Genomic DNA, 16,612 nt, shown 5'->3' on the forward strand with positions numbered 1-16,612 from the left:
TGTATGTGTGTGTGTGTGTGTGTGCGCGCGCACCCATTTTTAAATTCTTTAGTATATCTGAATTTACAAATAGACCTATTGCTTTCAGCATGTCTACATAAAAGCATCTATATTTTTTTAAATTCTAGGAATCTCAAAGTCACAGAATACTCAAATATTTGGGTGGGAGAGTTTCTGAGTTCTGTATCTAAGCAATATCTCATTTAGGAGTTTTTAACTTAGCAGCCAAAAGTGTGTTTTGGTCTATTATATCATACTAGAGGCTGAGTGCACAAATTCGTGCAACTTGAAAGGAACTGTGGGCTGCAAGGCTGCGGTTGGCACAGGGGCAGGTCTTGGCTCATCCTCTGCGCCCCAGCCTGGCACCCCCCTCCACGGACCCAGGTCCCCTGTCTGCTGGCAGCTCTGCTCATGCCACTGCCACTCCCATGCACTGATGGCACTGGCCCTGCTTATACCTGCTAATGGCACCGAGCAATTGGGGCTGGCACTAGCAGCAGGTATGAATGGCGGCTGGTGTTCCACTCACCCCTCAGGAGCAGGGGGATGTGCAGAAACCCTCAGGGGCAATCAGGGCCAGCAGCTGCCCCTTGCACCCACTGATGGCGCTGATTGCTCAGCGCCGGCATGGGGCACCGGCAGTGGGTGCGAGCTGTGGCTCTGGTGCCAGTAGTGGGTGCAAGCTAGGCCAGTGCTGGCTCCAGTGGCACGTGTAAGCACCCAGCAGGACCGCAGCTCACTGGAGCAATGAATTTTCAGTAACCACTAGAGGCTCACCCTGATGACAGCGACCAGCACCCCCCCTTGGTCTGGCACCCCTGCTCATGTGCTCCACCATCGTGCTGTGGCTGATGCCCACCGTGTTCCACATTCTGCCACCTGCTGCCAATGCCCACCATGTTCCATGTGCGCCCCATGGTGGTAAGTGCATGTCATAGCAACCAGTTGTTCAGTTGTTCGGTTGTTCTTCCAGTCAGTCCATGTGCATATTAGGTTTTATACATATAGAAGACTAGAGGCCCAGTACACAAAATTTGTGCATGAATAGGGTCTCTAGTGGCTGCCAGCTGCCAGACAGGGATTTCCTTCATTCCATGCTGCCCCCTGGTGGTCATCGGACATTACAGCAAGTGATCAAACTCATGGTCAGTTTAACTCCCAAGAGGACACTTTGCATATTAGGTTTTTATATAATTACTAGAGGCCTGTTGCACAAAATTCGTGCATGGTGGGGGTCCCCTCAACACAGCCTGTACCCTCTACAATCTGGGACCCCTTGTAGGATGTCTGATTGGGATCGGGCCTAAACTGGTAAACTGGCAATCAGACATCTGTCTCACAATCTGGGACTGCTGGCTCCTAAATGCTCACCTGCCTTGCCTGCCTGATTGCCCCTAACTGCCCCCTCTGCTGGCCTGTTCACCCCTAACTGCCCCCCTGAGGCCTGGTCACCCCCAACTGCCCCCCTGCCGGCCTGATCACCCCCAACTGCACCCCCTGCCAGCCTGGTTGCCCCTAAACTGCCCCTCCCACCAGCCTGGTTGCCCCATGCAACCTGCTGTTCAGTCATTTAGTTGTCCCTCACTAACTCCCCTGCCGACATGGTTTCCCCACGCAGCCTGCTGTTTGGTCATTACTGTTACTGTGATGTTGTCCTGGATAATTTGCATATTCCTCTATTATTAGTATAGATACACACACACACACACACACACACACACACACACACACACACTAGGGGCCCAGTGCACAAATTCATGCACCTTAAAAGGTACTATGGGCTGTGAGGCTGAGATGGGAACAGGGACGGGTCTTGGCCCATCCTTCACACCCCCACCCAGCCCCTCCCACCTTGGCCCCTGGTCACCTTTCTGCTGGCAGTCCCGGTCTAGCTGCTGCTGCTCTCATGCACTGATGGCGCTGGCCCCGCTCGCACCCGCTGACAGCGTGGAGTGATTGGGGTTGGCGCCAGCAGCAGATGCAAGCAGGGCTGGCGCCGGCAGCAGGTGCGAGTGCCAGACGGGAACACAGCACATGGGAGCAAAGAATTTTCAGTAACCACCAGAGGCTTGCCCTAATGACTGAGACCGGTGCCTTGCCTTGTTCTGATGGCCCCACTCACCTGCTCCACCATCCCTCCATGGTTGATGACCACCATCTTCCATGCTCTGCTAATTGCTGCCAATGTCCACCATGTCCCTCGCATGCCCCCTGGTGGTCAGTGCACATCACAGCGACTGGTTGGTTGTTTGGTTGTTCGGTTGTACCACTGTTTGGTCTATTTGCATCTCATATCAATGATAGCATTTTTTGCAATTTCTATATTATGTGCCTTTTAATCTTTTCTAGTTTTTCTATTTTTCCCCTCAAGTTAACTTTGGTCAGAAAATGTACTTTTGGTCAGGGATTATATTATATTGAAAATAAATGTATGCCACCCAAACCCTACCTTTACCACTGTACTATTTCTGTCCATCATTGTTTAAAACAAAACCATATTTTTTTTCTCTTTGTGATTAACGTATTAGTATTTAATTAATATCTAATTTAAAAATTAACATCTAATGTAAATTAATATCTAACTAATTTTATGTGTTTAGATACATTTCATTTATTTACTCAAAAAAATCCATGTGTGCATGCTATGTGCCAATCTGTAATTCCCTTTCAGATCTTGTAATCAAGTAAAGAAGACAAGAAGGTAAGAAGGCAAATCAAGTGCAGTGTTGGAGACAAAGAGCAAGGAGAAGCAGGAATGAGGGTATGTTACTTAGACTGGGTCATCAGTCACTTTCTTTGAGGAGATGTTGCTTAAGTAAAACCAGAAAGACCCTGGTTATCAGCCTTTGCAAAATGCAAAAGGAATGCAACTCCTGGCAGAAGTAATAGTAGAAGCAAGAAGGACCTGAAACAAGAAAAAGCATGTTTACTATCTGCTTTTTGCACTCAAATAAAATCACAATATGAACACAAATTAGTTTTTTCATGCATTATGGGCCCCAGCGTGGTGCCTGTTACAGAAGAGGCATCTAATAAATATTTGTTGAATGAATTTTAAGTGAATTGAGAAATACTTCAATGCTCATCACCATGACTGCTTTCTTTAACATTTGGAAAGAATAAACATTTTTTGAGTTAGGAAAATTTATTTTCATATGTGCAATTGTTATTGCTTTAATATTGAACTTTGAATTGAGTAAAATAAGTGGTCTATGAAGTAACTTATTTCATACATGAATATATGTATGTTTATTCATATATATTTACTAATGTCTTACCATTTTCTTTCTATAAGCCATTATTTTAATGTGGCTTTTTGTGCATCAGTATTAACTGTTATTGCAAATTTTGTTTAATTTCTTGATATTGATTTTAATTTACATGGATATTGCACTATGATAGGACTCATTCTGCTTCTTTTACAATCTCAGTCTATATTTTGAATAAATATATTGAGGTATTATTGATGTATGATAAACTTTATATATTTAAAGTATACACCTGAATGAGTTTCACAATATGTATGCACCTGTGAAACCATCACTAAACTAAGATAATGAACATATCTATATCCTCAGAAGTTTCCTTGGGTACCATGGTAATCCATTGCTCCCTTTCCATTCCCTCAAGTCTAGGCTTTAGGTGCTTTTTGGCACAGTGGCTTAATTTGCATATTCTAGAATTTTATTTAAATGGAATCACACAATATGGCTCCTTTTTTCATTTGGCATAATTACTTTGATATGCACATATTTTGTTGCGTGCATCTGTAGTTCATTCATTTTGTTGCTAGTAATATTCTGTTGTGTGACTATATCACAATTTTCCCATCCATTTAACTACTGGTAATCATATGAGGTATTTCCAGTGTTTGTTAATACAAGTATGTTTATATGTGTACAAATGCTTTTATTATTTTTTAATATATAATTTGGAATAAATGCCTGGGTTATGTGTTAGACAAATGCTTAAATTTTTAAGAAACTTTCAATCTCTCCTCCCAAATGGTTGTACCCTCTCAAAATACTGCAAGCATATGATGGTATATGATGGTATGGTCAATCTTTTATTTATTTATTTATTTTTTAATATATTTTATTGATTTTTCACAGAGAGGAAGGGAGAGAGATAGAGAGAGTCAGAAACATCGATGAGAGAGAAACATCGATCAGCCGCCTCCTGCACATCCCCCACCGGGGATGTGCCCGCAACCCAGGCACACGCCCCTGACCGGAATCGAACCCGGGACCTCCCAGTCCGCAGGCTGACGCTCCATCCACTGAGCCAAACCGGCCTCGGCTATGGTCAATCTTTTAAATTTTAGCTCTTTTGTGCTGTTGATGTGCAGTGAGATCACATTTTGGTTTTAATTTCATTCTCTACTCTGACAGCGTTAATATCTTTCACTCTTTTTTAATCCCAGTGTCTTCTCTACCAAAGTTTCTGCTCAAATCAATGGCTCTTTTATTTTTTACTTATTCAGAAAAATTATACTGTTTATAAAATGGGTGAAAGTATTTTACATATGCTAAATACAAGTTCTTTGTTGGGTATGCTCCAAGAATATTGTTTTTACTTTTCATTGCTCATTGTTTCTCTTTTCATTATCTAAGCATTTTGAAAAACAAAAGTTAAATTTTATGATGTCAAATTTATTTATTTTTAATGTCTTGTTTCATGTGCAATATTTAAGAACTATTTGACAGAACCAAGGACTTACTGATATCCTCCTATGTTTTTTTATAAAAGTTTTAGTGTTTTACTTCTGCATTTATTTTTGTGATCTATTTCAATTTGATATTTAATATTTATGAGTAAAAGGTGTAGTTAATTATTTTACTATGGCTAATTTTTCCAGCAAAATATATTTTAAAGTTTATTCTTTCTCCATTGCATTGCCTTGGTAACATTGCTGAAAATTAACTGACCATATTATTGTGTGTTTACTTTTAGATTCTCTATTCAGTTTCATTATTAAAGTATATGTCAATATTTTTAAAAAACTGAAAAGTATCACTATCTTGATAGGTGTAGTTTTATAATAGGTCTTGAAAAGTCTTTTTTTTCCTCTTTGAAAGTTGCTTTGGCTACTCTAGTTTTTTTTTTCAATTTAGAATTACCTCCTAAATTTTAGAAAAAAATAGTTTATCTTATAACCTGCAATGTATCTCTGTGTATACAAGGCCAGCCCATACCCAGGCCAGGTGCACAAGTAAGGCAAGAGAGCACTGTCCCTCTCTGCTTACCTATGTTTGCCTTGTTTTACTCCATTTGGAATCCAGTTCCTCAAAGTTTCCTTGGGTAAAAGGCTCTCTGCTAGTTCCACAGACACTGTAATGTTTTTGGTGTTTTATTTTTGGTTACTGCATGAAAGCAGGTGTTTAATGAGGTTGTAGAAACATTTGGGGCTCAGAATCTTGAATACAGTTTACATTTTTGAAATACCTGTTGGTTTAGAAAAAATGTTCTGGGAGAAACCAAGATGGCAGAATAGGTAAACACTGGAGTTTGCTGCCTCAAACAACCACTTCAAAAATACAACTAAAAGATGGAACGGACATCATTCAGAACCACAGGAAGGCTGGCTGAGTGGAAGTTCTACAACTAGGAGAAAAGAGAAAAACCTACCAAGACTCAGAGGAGGCGCAGTGCTGAAGTAAAATACTAAGGTGCGGAGGTGCGGAGGTGCGCGAGGAGCAGGCTGGCGGCTGAAGGGTGTGGTCATCTTTTTCAATCAGGAGGGAGTCTCAGGCTCTGAGCGCCAGATCCGGGCGAGTCTCTAGGGACCCAGACTCATACGGGAGAGGCGGGACTGTCTGGCATCGCTCAGAGCCCTAGGGCAGCTTTCTCTCCGTGGGGCTTGCAGCAATTACTGGGACACTGAGGAGCAGAGCCTCTGAGGGCGAGACTGAGACCAGCCATAATTGCTAACCCCGCCCTGTTGATCCCGTGGGACCTGCCCCGCCCAAGCCCTGCAGGGAGACTTTTGCTGGATAGCCTCAGGCAAAGGCTAGATTAGCACCTCCCTAGAGATCCAGGAGCCAGGAAGCCCAGAGGTCAGAGTGGGACCATCCAGTGTGCAGCTCCATGGGACCATTAAAAGACACACTCAGGGGGCAGACTCAGTGAGCACTAAAGCCCCATCGAAGCAAGTCTAACCCCAGAGGGGTGTTTCCAGCACAGAAGTTCTCCCAATGCAGACACAGCTGATTCTCACAGCCAACTGGCCTGGAGGTCAAATCCTCCCAGTGATACCAACAACAATCAAGGCTTAGCTACAACAAGACTGTGCACAAAGCCCACAAGGGGGTGCACCAAGAGTGTCTACCTCAGGTAATTGGCACACTTAGCACAGAAAGGCACTCTATCGACACAGCAAAGCATAAAAAATGCTGAGACAAAGAAACAGGACACAAACAACAGAATTGGAGGAAAGCAAACTGTTTTATATAGAGTTCAAAACCACACTTTTAAGGTCTTTAAAGAACTGTCTAGAAGCCGCCGATAAATTTAGTAAGGCCCTCGAAAAGAGTGGTGAGACCGTCGATAAATGTAGTGAGATCTTCAAGAAGACTGGTGAGACTGCTGATAAATGTAGTGAGATCCTCAAGAAATCTAATGAGACCCTTGATGTTGTGATAAAGAACCAACTAGAAATTAAGCATACACTGACTGAAATAAAGAATATTATACAGACTCCCAACAGCAGACCAGAGGGTCGCAAGTATCAAGTCAACGATTTGAAATACGAAGAAGCAAAAAACACCCGGCCCACCCTGTTGATCCTGTGCAACACGCCCTGCCCAAGCCCTGCACAGAGGCATTTGCCGGATAGCCTCAGGCAAAGGCTAGATTAGCACCTCCCTAGAGGACAGAAGTTCTCTCACTGCTGACACAGCTGATTCTCACAGCCACTTGGCCTGGAGGTCAAACCCTCCCTGGGATTAGCTACAACAATCAAGGTTTAACTATAAGACTTCGAACAAAGACCACTAGGGGGTGCACCAAGGAAGCATAACCAAATGCGGAGACAAAGAAACAGGACAAAATTGTCAATGGAAGATATAGAGTTCAGAACCACACTTTTAAGGTCTCTCAAGAACTGTTTAGAAGCCGCCAATAAACTTAATGAGATCTACAAGAAAACTAATGAGACCCTCGATGTTATATTGGGGAACCAACTAGAAATTAAGCATACACGGACTGAAATAACGAATATTATACAGACTCCCGACAGCAGACCAGAGGAGTGCAAGAATCAAGTCAATTATTTGAAATGCGAGGAAGCAAAAAACACCCAACCGGAAAAGCAAAATGAAAAAAGAATCCAAAAATGCGAGGATAGTGTAAGGAGCCTCTGGGACAGCTTCAAGCGTACCAACATCAGAATTATAGGGGTGCCAGCAGATGAGAGAGAGCAAGATATTGAAAACCTATTTGAAGAAATAATGACAGAAAACTTCCCCCACCTGGTGAAAGAAATGGACTTACAGGTCCAAGAAGCGCGGAGAACCCCAAACAAAAGGAATCCAAAGAGGACCACACCAAGACACATCATCATTAAAATGCCAAGAGCAAAAGACAAAGAGAGAATCTTAAAAGCAGCAAGAGAAAGACAGTCAGTTACCTACAAGGGAGTACCCATTTGACTGTCAGCTGATTTCTCAACAGAAACTTTGCAGGCCAGAAGGGAGTGGCAAGAAATATTCAAAGTGATGAATACCAAGAACCTACAACCAAGATTACTTTATCCAGCAAAGCTATCATTCAGAATTGAAGGTCAGATAAAGAGCTTCACAGATAAGGAAAAGCTAAAGGAGTTCATCACCACCAAACCAGGATTATATGAAATGCTGAAAGGTATCCTTTAAGAAGAGGAAGAGGAAGAAATAGGTAAAGATACAAATTATGAACAACAAATATGCATCTATCAACAAGTGAATCTAAGAATCAAGTGAATAAATAATCTGATGAACAGAATGAACTGTTGATTATAATATAATCAGGGACATAGAAAGGGAATGGACTGACAATTCTTGGGGGGGGAAGGGGTGTGGGAGATGCGGGAAGAGACTGGACAAAAATCGTGCACCTATGGATGAGGACAGTGGGTGGGGAGTGAGGGTGGAGGGTGGGGCAGGAACTGGGAGGAGGGGAGTTATGTGTGGGGAAAAAGAGGAACAAATGTAATAATCTGAACAATAAAGATTTAATTTAAAAAAAAAGAATCAACTGCTAGTTTTATTTGTATTATCTATTTTTCTTGTTTCCAATTTCCATTATACTTACATTATTTTATCACTTAATTCTTTCTTCCCCATGGGTTTTAACCTTTACTCATTTTATAATTTTAAAAATTATTTGTATAACTCATTAACTTTCACTTTTCTTTATTTCCTCTCATCTAGTAGAAAATTAATGAATATAATTTTGGGTGTCAACTAAATTAATAAATGTCTTTATGCTCTTTGTCTATTTTTTTCTTTTTTAACTCCAATGACCTGAAACTCTCAAAATTGGGAGTCTTTATAGAGTCACAGTGTGTGTTAAGGAAAGTTAGGAGACGTGTTTCACTCCTGCCTGTGACACTATATAATATAGAGACAATCACACCTCTATTTGGATCTTACTTTATTGCAAATCTAATCTAAATTACTTGATAGTATAATCTCCCTCTGATATGACATGATCATAACTTTTGGGTCAAGAGCTATGCTCCATCATTTAACAACAAATAAGATTTTCATTGACATTGCAATATTCATTCCTCTGAAACATGTAAATGATTCCTTAGACTTTTTAATCTTTCTTTTTTTAATTTAAATTCTTTATTGCTTAAAGTATTACATATGTCTCCTTTTCCCTCATTGACCTCTCCCGGGCCATTCCTACCCCCCAGCACATGCCCTCACCACCCGCTACTGTCTGTGTCTATGGTTTATGCTTATATGCATGCATACAAGTCCTTTGGTTGATTTCTTAACTCCCCGCACTTCCCCTTCCCCCACTTCCCCTGCCTTCCCTCTGAGGTTGGACGGTCTGTTTGATGCTTCTATGTCTCTGGATCTAATTTTAGATCAGTTTATGTTGTTCATTATATTCCACAAATGAGTGAGATCATGTGATATTTATCTTTCTCTGACTGGCTTATTTCACTTAGCATAATGCTATCCAGGTCCATCCCTGCTGTTGCGATTGGTAAGAGTTCCTTCTTTTTTACAACAGCGTAGTATTCCATTGTGTGGATGTACCATGGTTTTTTAAGCCACTCATCTGCTGATGGGAACTTAGGCTGTTTCTAACTCTTAGCTATGGTGAATTGTGCTGCTATGAACATAGGGGTGCATATGTCCTTTCTGATTGGTGTTTCTGGTTTCTTGGGATATATTCCTAGAAGTGGGATTACTGGGTCAAATGGGACTTACATTTTTAACTTTTTGAGGACACTCCATACTGTTCTCCACAGTGGCTGCACCAGTCTACTCTTTCGTTTTTTATTTAAATACATGATCAGCAATGTCTATTTTCCTTTTATGCCTAAATATTTAGAAAAATGCTTTAAAACTTCAATGTACTCACCATTAAGTTTAACAATCAGGATTTAACAAAATAAATACAAACCCCTTTAGGTAGTTTCCATAAAAGGAAGTCAATACAGGGGATTTAAAAATATTGGAAGTATAGACAGAGGTGAGAATGTTTCTCTATAGCAGCTCTGACTCCGAATGTCCTTAGAGCCTGCAATGCCTTCAGACACTCAGTTCTTTTTACTACTGAAACAGCAGGAAGGTGGCCCCTGCTACACTTTTGCTTTTGATCAAATAAGTCCATTCATTCATTTCCAGATCCTTAGCTGTTAATAGAGACCAACAAACATATATACATCTATATTTTTTATCCTCACCCAAGGATGATATGCTTTTATTGCTTTTAAAGAGAGGAAGGAAGAGAGAGAGAGAGAGAGAGAGAGAGAGAGAGAGAGAGAGAGAGATCGGTTACTTCTTATATGCCCTTCTTTTGGATGACACTCCAACAAACTGAGCATCAGGCTGGAGTAAAAATATAATTTTTATACTTCCCAAGTTCTCTAAATAGAGAGAGAAAGAGAGAGAGAGAGAGAGAGAGAGAGAGAGAGAGAGAGAGAGAAAGTAATGGTAAAACCTAATAATATATCTACTACACAGCCTATATCTAACAAGATTGTCAAATAAATGCCTTAGGTGTAGTTTTATTTCATTTTATATTGCAAGTTTGTTTGAAAAATCTCAGTGGGCATCTCAAAAAGAGCAAAAAAGATCTGAAGTAGATTGAAAGTGAGAAGCACCTGCCTTAGTGAATAGATTAACATATCAAGCTTTAGAAATATATATTAAAATTATTAAGATTAGTGTGCTTTTCAGGTGATTGAAAGGCAGTGGCTTTAAGCTCAAGTGTAATATATTATAGTTACCCACAAAACTCTAGTGGCTCAACATTTTTTACTTAGAGCTTGTACCAATAGAAATGTCATTGAAAGGATTTTTGCTGGATTTTACTTTAACTCATCTAATATGATTAGAATTTGAAAGACAAGATTTGTAATTGTCTCAACTAGATTGGTTATTTATAGGGTGTTCTTTAACAACATGCACACAAAAAGCCTTAAACGTAATTCTGGATAATCACGGGCATTATGTTTTATGTTTTGGAACGGGGAGCATAGCCAATCGGGATGGAATTTTAATAACTGCTTTGCTACTTTTACTGTTTACTTTAAGCAAATGTTTCATAAAAAGAGCTAGATTGACATTCTCAGAGATCAAAGTCCTTTTTATCAACTGAACAGATACAGCACAGGGAGTAAAAATTTTCCATCTGCCCAAACCAGTGCTCCGGAGATTTTACCTATAAAGGATGAGAAGATTTTTCAAGCTTTTTGCCTTTGTCTTTCAATTGAGAGGATTCCTTATTCAAAGGCACTCACACAGGCAAAAACGTTTTTTGAATTAACAATGATACACAGATTTCATTTGCTTTAGGCATTCTTTTCACTACCACTTAACATACCATATTTGTAAATTATTTTGGAATCTACTGTATATTTTAAACTTAATATGCTTGTAAGCTTGTACTTACATTTTGTTAATTAATCATTAAGTCAAGAAAATTAAGTTACTTCTCTAAAATCACAAGGCAAATTAATAGTAGTGCTTGAATAAATACTCATAGATTCTGATCATATAATGCAACGGTAAACAAGAGAATTGGCAATAGTTTGTAGAATCACATCATGCTTATAAAACACATTCAATCTGATCATCAAAACTGCTATATTAAGAGCCTGACTGAAGGTGAATCAGAAAAGAAAATAACATACAAACGTTCCTATGAATCATGTGACAGATTTTACATATATTATATCATACTATTTAATAAACATGTGGAATGTATTAATTTGTAATTTTTAAGAAATATCTCTGTGAAATTAGATTGTATTTTACCATTAATGATTTATCACTATTAATTGATAGCATTTATTATTTGCATTAAGTAAAGCATCACTGACAATAGTCTTTTATATTATGCTAAATATCATAACTACTATTATGTTTACATTATAGGCAAGGAAAATGAGGTTTAGAGGCATTTTTTCTCAAGTAATTTAAAAAAATTCTAATCTAGATTATTCTAATTCTGAGGCCCTCTCTTATACAAATGGAATATTTCAACACAGAGTACTATATATGGCAAGTTAGGCCAAAAATATTGGGCAGATTCTAAAGATGTGTATTTACCTTGCTAACATGTTTTAGAGAAAGCTGCCTGAGGCCAGATGAAAAGATTGATTTTTGTGAAGTCTGAGACATGGTCAAAGTTCACACAATCATTAAAGGAATATACATTTTGAAGAGATTTGCTTTTTTAATCAGGATATACTAGAACCCAGGGTTCAACATTTAAAGCCTAGTGTTGATAATTTCAGAACAAAAGGTTAGATTATGATTTTTTTCAGCACCTATAACATACATAGAAATTACTAACGTGGAAAATAGATTAGGGATAATGAGTATATCCTTTGCTAAGTCTTCTGCATTTATCAAAGGTTTTTATGTCATTTCAAAGGTACTCTACTGAGCAAGTGCTAGTTATACAATATGAGAAGATGAATGACAGTGAGCACAGGAGATGCAAGGCATCCTAAATTATATACAATGAAAATCAAATTTCAAATATGATTTCCACTCTAAGGAATAATACTAGAAGAGGTAATGCATTAAGTACAATAATGCAAGGACAGAAGCCCGAGAGCATCCATATTTTATTATTTGTGAGACTCTGATTCATGCTGTCTTCATTAGAAAGTCATCATCTCTATGAAGACAGGGATAATGCCTATTGTAATTCCCCATTGAGACTCTAATCCCCAACTCCTAACAGAATGCCTGGCAGTTGTTATTTCTTAGTCTAGTTATCAAATGCATTAATTAATTCAGAAAAATAATTTTTGAAACTCTAGTATCATGCATAAAATGAGAAGCTACTCCCAGATTATAAAGTACCAGGTAGCACACACATTGCTGCATACTTTGGAATAATCAACCCTTTTGAGCAGTTCAGGGTGCAAGTCCCAGTGGTAATAAAGGTGCCTGTGATCCATGCCTATGGTTCAAATGCAGAATTAAGTTCTGTTGAGTTAAATGAATATCTTGAATACATTTTTATTTAACTAGTATTCATTAAGCTTCTAATATGTGAACACTAGGGGCCCGGTGCACGAAATTCGTGCACTGGGTGTGGGGGGAGGAGGGGGAGTGTCCCTCAGCCCAGCCTGCCCCCTCTCACATACTGGGAGCCCTCAGGCGTTGACCCCCATCACCCTCCAATCGCAGGATCGGCCCCTTGCCCAGGCCTGATGCCTCTGGCCTAGGCGTCCGGCCTGGGCAGCAGGGACCTGCAGTGGCAGCGGGGGGCCCCTCGATCGCACGGGCTCCGCCCCTGCCCCTGCAGGATGCCTCTGGCTGAGGCGTCTGGCCCAGGCAGCGGGGACCCACAGCTGCAGCGGCCCCGTGATTGTGGGCTTTGCTTTAGGCCCAGGCAAGGGACCCCTAGCTCCTGGGACTGCCAGCTTCGACCTTGCCCAGCTCCCATCGCTGGCTCCACCCCTACTTCCTGCTATCACTGGCCAGGGCAGAAAAGGCACCTGATTCTCTGATCATGGCTGGGGGGCAGGGCAAAGGCTGCCCCGGGGACGCCTTTGCCCTGCCCCCCAGCTCTTAGCTCCCCCCTAGGTTTCTGATCACTGTCAGTGGCAGGGGGCCTCTTCCTGCTTTCCCTTTCACCTCCCTGCATTGTGCCTACATAGGCAAATTAACCGCTATCTTGTTGGCAGTTAACTGCCAATCTTAGTTGGCAGTTAATTTGCATATAGCCCTGATTAGCCAATGAAAAGGGTAGCTCGTACGCCAATTACCATTTTTCTCTTTTATTATATAGGATTATAGAAGGTTTTGGTGACATAGAATATACACACAATCATACACAACACACACACACACACACCAATGTGGCACTTACAGTCTAACTGGGGCACAAATTAGTTAAGTAAACACTCCATTTGTTGATTTATTGGCAGGGGCCCGAGGTGGGAGGTGGGGCATCCCGCCTGCAGCTTCGGCTTTTCCAGTGGTGGTGGAGGCAGGGGCTGGCCCTTGGAGTGGGATGGATGGGACTGGCCATGGAGTGCAGAGTCAGGGCAATAGAGAGAGCTGGGAGGCAGAGGGACATCCAGGAGGCCTGAGACACAGGAAACCTGGGCAGCAGGGGGGGCACTTCCTGCTAATGACCAGGAATGTGAAAATGCCTAGTGATCCCTTTTTCCGTTACCCCCTCACAACAGAGAAGTTGCCCCACAGGCAGTGGGGCAGTGGATGCCCCACTAAATTCCACCCACTTTCCCTCCCCGTGGTCCCTAAAGCCTGTCCTGTGTCAAGAAACCCTGGTCAGATGGACGGCCCATTCTTTTTCCTTTCCCTGAGGCTCAGCCCGGTGGGTGGGCCTACAGCACCGGATGCAGTCACGGTGTGTGTCTTTTAGAAAAGAGAGAGAGGCTTTGCTCATTTTTCCTTTAAGTCTATTTACTCTCTGTTGCTCGGATTGGACAACATTATCGTTCAGTCTTCCAGTCACTGATTCTTTCCTCTGTCCCTCCATTCTGGTGTTGAACCTTATTTAACTTATTATACTTTTCAGTTCTGAAGTTTCCATTTGGTTCTTTATGTCTTCTACCTTGGTAGAGGCTTTCTATTCTTTCATTTGTTTGGAGTGTGTTCCTAATAACTAGTTGAAACATTTTTATCATGGTTGCCAAAAAATTAATTTTAAATTAGATTTAAAATTATATTTAACATCTGTTTCATCTTGGTGTTGGCATTTGTTTATTGCTTTTCTTGTTCACACTGATATTTGTCCTGGTTTTTGACATGATGGGATCTATTTCAGTTGAAATCTGGACATTTTTGTATTATGCCTGAGGTTCTGGGTCTTATTTAAATCTTCTCTTTTAGCTATCTTTCTCTCACAAGGGATATCACATCATTACTGCCAGGTGAATGTAGAAATTCAGGTTCCCAACTCAGCCTCTGTTGACATCTGAAACAGGGAAAAGGGAGGCCTAATTAATGCTGAGGGAGGGCAGGAAGTCCAGGAAAGTGACCTGTGTTCATAGGCAGTGGTGAGATTTCTTCCAACACACCTGTGTTCATCACTGCCAGGTGCAAAAAGTTAATTTATTTGAAATCCTATTTGTCAGAGTTCCCCACTTAGGTCTTACCTATGTCCAAATATTCTTATTCTGATTTTCCCTAATAAGAGCCCATATAGATTTAATAATAGTCATTTCCTGTCTTATTTTCTTTATTGTCCAGAAAAATTATATTTTCTTTAAAGAGAAAATATCTTACTATTAATCACAAATTTTTAAAAATCAGCTTTAGGAAAAGCAATATATTTGTGTGATTTCATATAATTAACCATGCTTTGGAAACTTGGGACAGTACTTATTTCCCTTCATATCATCTTATAATGTGCAAATGATGCAAAGTGATTTTTAAACTACTGGATACAAGTAATGGATTTAACTTTTATTTACACAATTCTCTCTGTGCAAGTTCTGCATAATTAAATCATTTTATCTAATAAAGAGACTTTTAGTGAAATGTTATTTCATTAATTTAACAAATATTTATTCATTATATACTGCTCTAAACTAAAAGCTCAAGACATTGTCAATGCAGGCATCAAGAGTTGCCAAGAGTAAACAGAGAGCACCTAAATCAATTGGATGACTCTGAGGGAGGCAATGAGCCTTCCAGGGAGAGGCAAAATATAAGTTAAGACTTGACAAGCAAATTGAATTATCCGAATAGGAAAAATAGGAGAGAATGTGGTGAACTGTTACTTTTCACATTTGTAGCAATACTTTTCTCCTCAAGAACATGGTAGCATAAGTTTAGAGGTTATTCTTTTCTTACTACATATTACCAAACTGTAGTTCCAACAGTTTCTAATAACTCTTCTTCCTATAAAATACTTAACATAAGGTATGCCAATCTCTTGCCCATCTATCCATTAACTTTAAGAGACTTTTTCATATGCTTTGGAATATCTAAGTACTATGCAGGGGACAGTTATATTCTATGACTTTTGTCTTATCATTCTCAAGAACTTAAAGATTAATGTGTTCTCAAACTGGCCTTACTTATTCATTCTCCAAGTTAATACTCCTCTGATACTCAACTGCAGCCAAAGCCTTTCTCTTTCCAAAGTATACATTCATTAAAAAGAAATCATTGAGTTCGTTGTCATTTGACTTCATCAACAATTGCAATTATATTATTCTTTCATAATTTCTTATATCTCTCCTTTTTACTTGCCTCCATTCCTAGGCTTAAACAATCAACAATACAATAGGCATCCTTGATAAAGGGATCTTTTCTGTTGCAGGTCAGTCTCAAGGATTTATATCTAGAGTGCTAAAGATAATGCAATTTTCTATTGAAGTTATCAGATATAATTTGGAGATAAGCACAAAACAATTCCTTAGAACATATGTTGTAGGTTTACCTTGGAGAAATAAAACGCTATCATCAAGTCTAAAGGAGAGGTCCCAGATAAATTGCTACAGAAGGTGCTAATATATGAACATACACTGAATATAATGGAACCCATTACTTCAAGAGAAGCAAGAAGAATTTGAAGTAGTCACATGAAAGAAAACTAAATTATCCTTCACTCAGTTGAATTTAGGCCCAGCATATTTAGGAGTGGTAAGAGAGCTGCTTGGATCAAACACTACATATTCTGAGGCATGATGCTTTTATGTGCTTGTCTTACCAATCTCATGAATTGATAACTTAAGGCAGGGGTCCTCAAACTTTTTAAACAGGGGGCCAGTTCACTGTCCCTCAGACCGTTGGAGGGCCGGACTATAGTTAAAAAAAACAACAACAACAAAAAAAACTATGAACAAATTCCTATGCACACTGCACATATCTTATTTTGAAGTAAAAAAACAAAATGGGAACAAATACAATATTTGTATTTGCATGTAGCCCGCGGGCCGTAGTTTGAGGAC

This window comes from Myotis daubentonii, chromosome 2 (genome assembly GCF_963259705.1).
Source record: "Myotis daubentonii chromosome 2, mMyoDau2.1, whole genome shotgun sequence".
NCBI lineage: Eukaryota > Metazoa > Chordata > Mammalia > Chiroptera > Vespertilionidae > Myotis > Myotis daubentonii.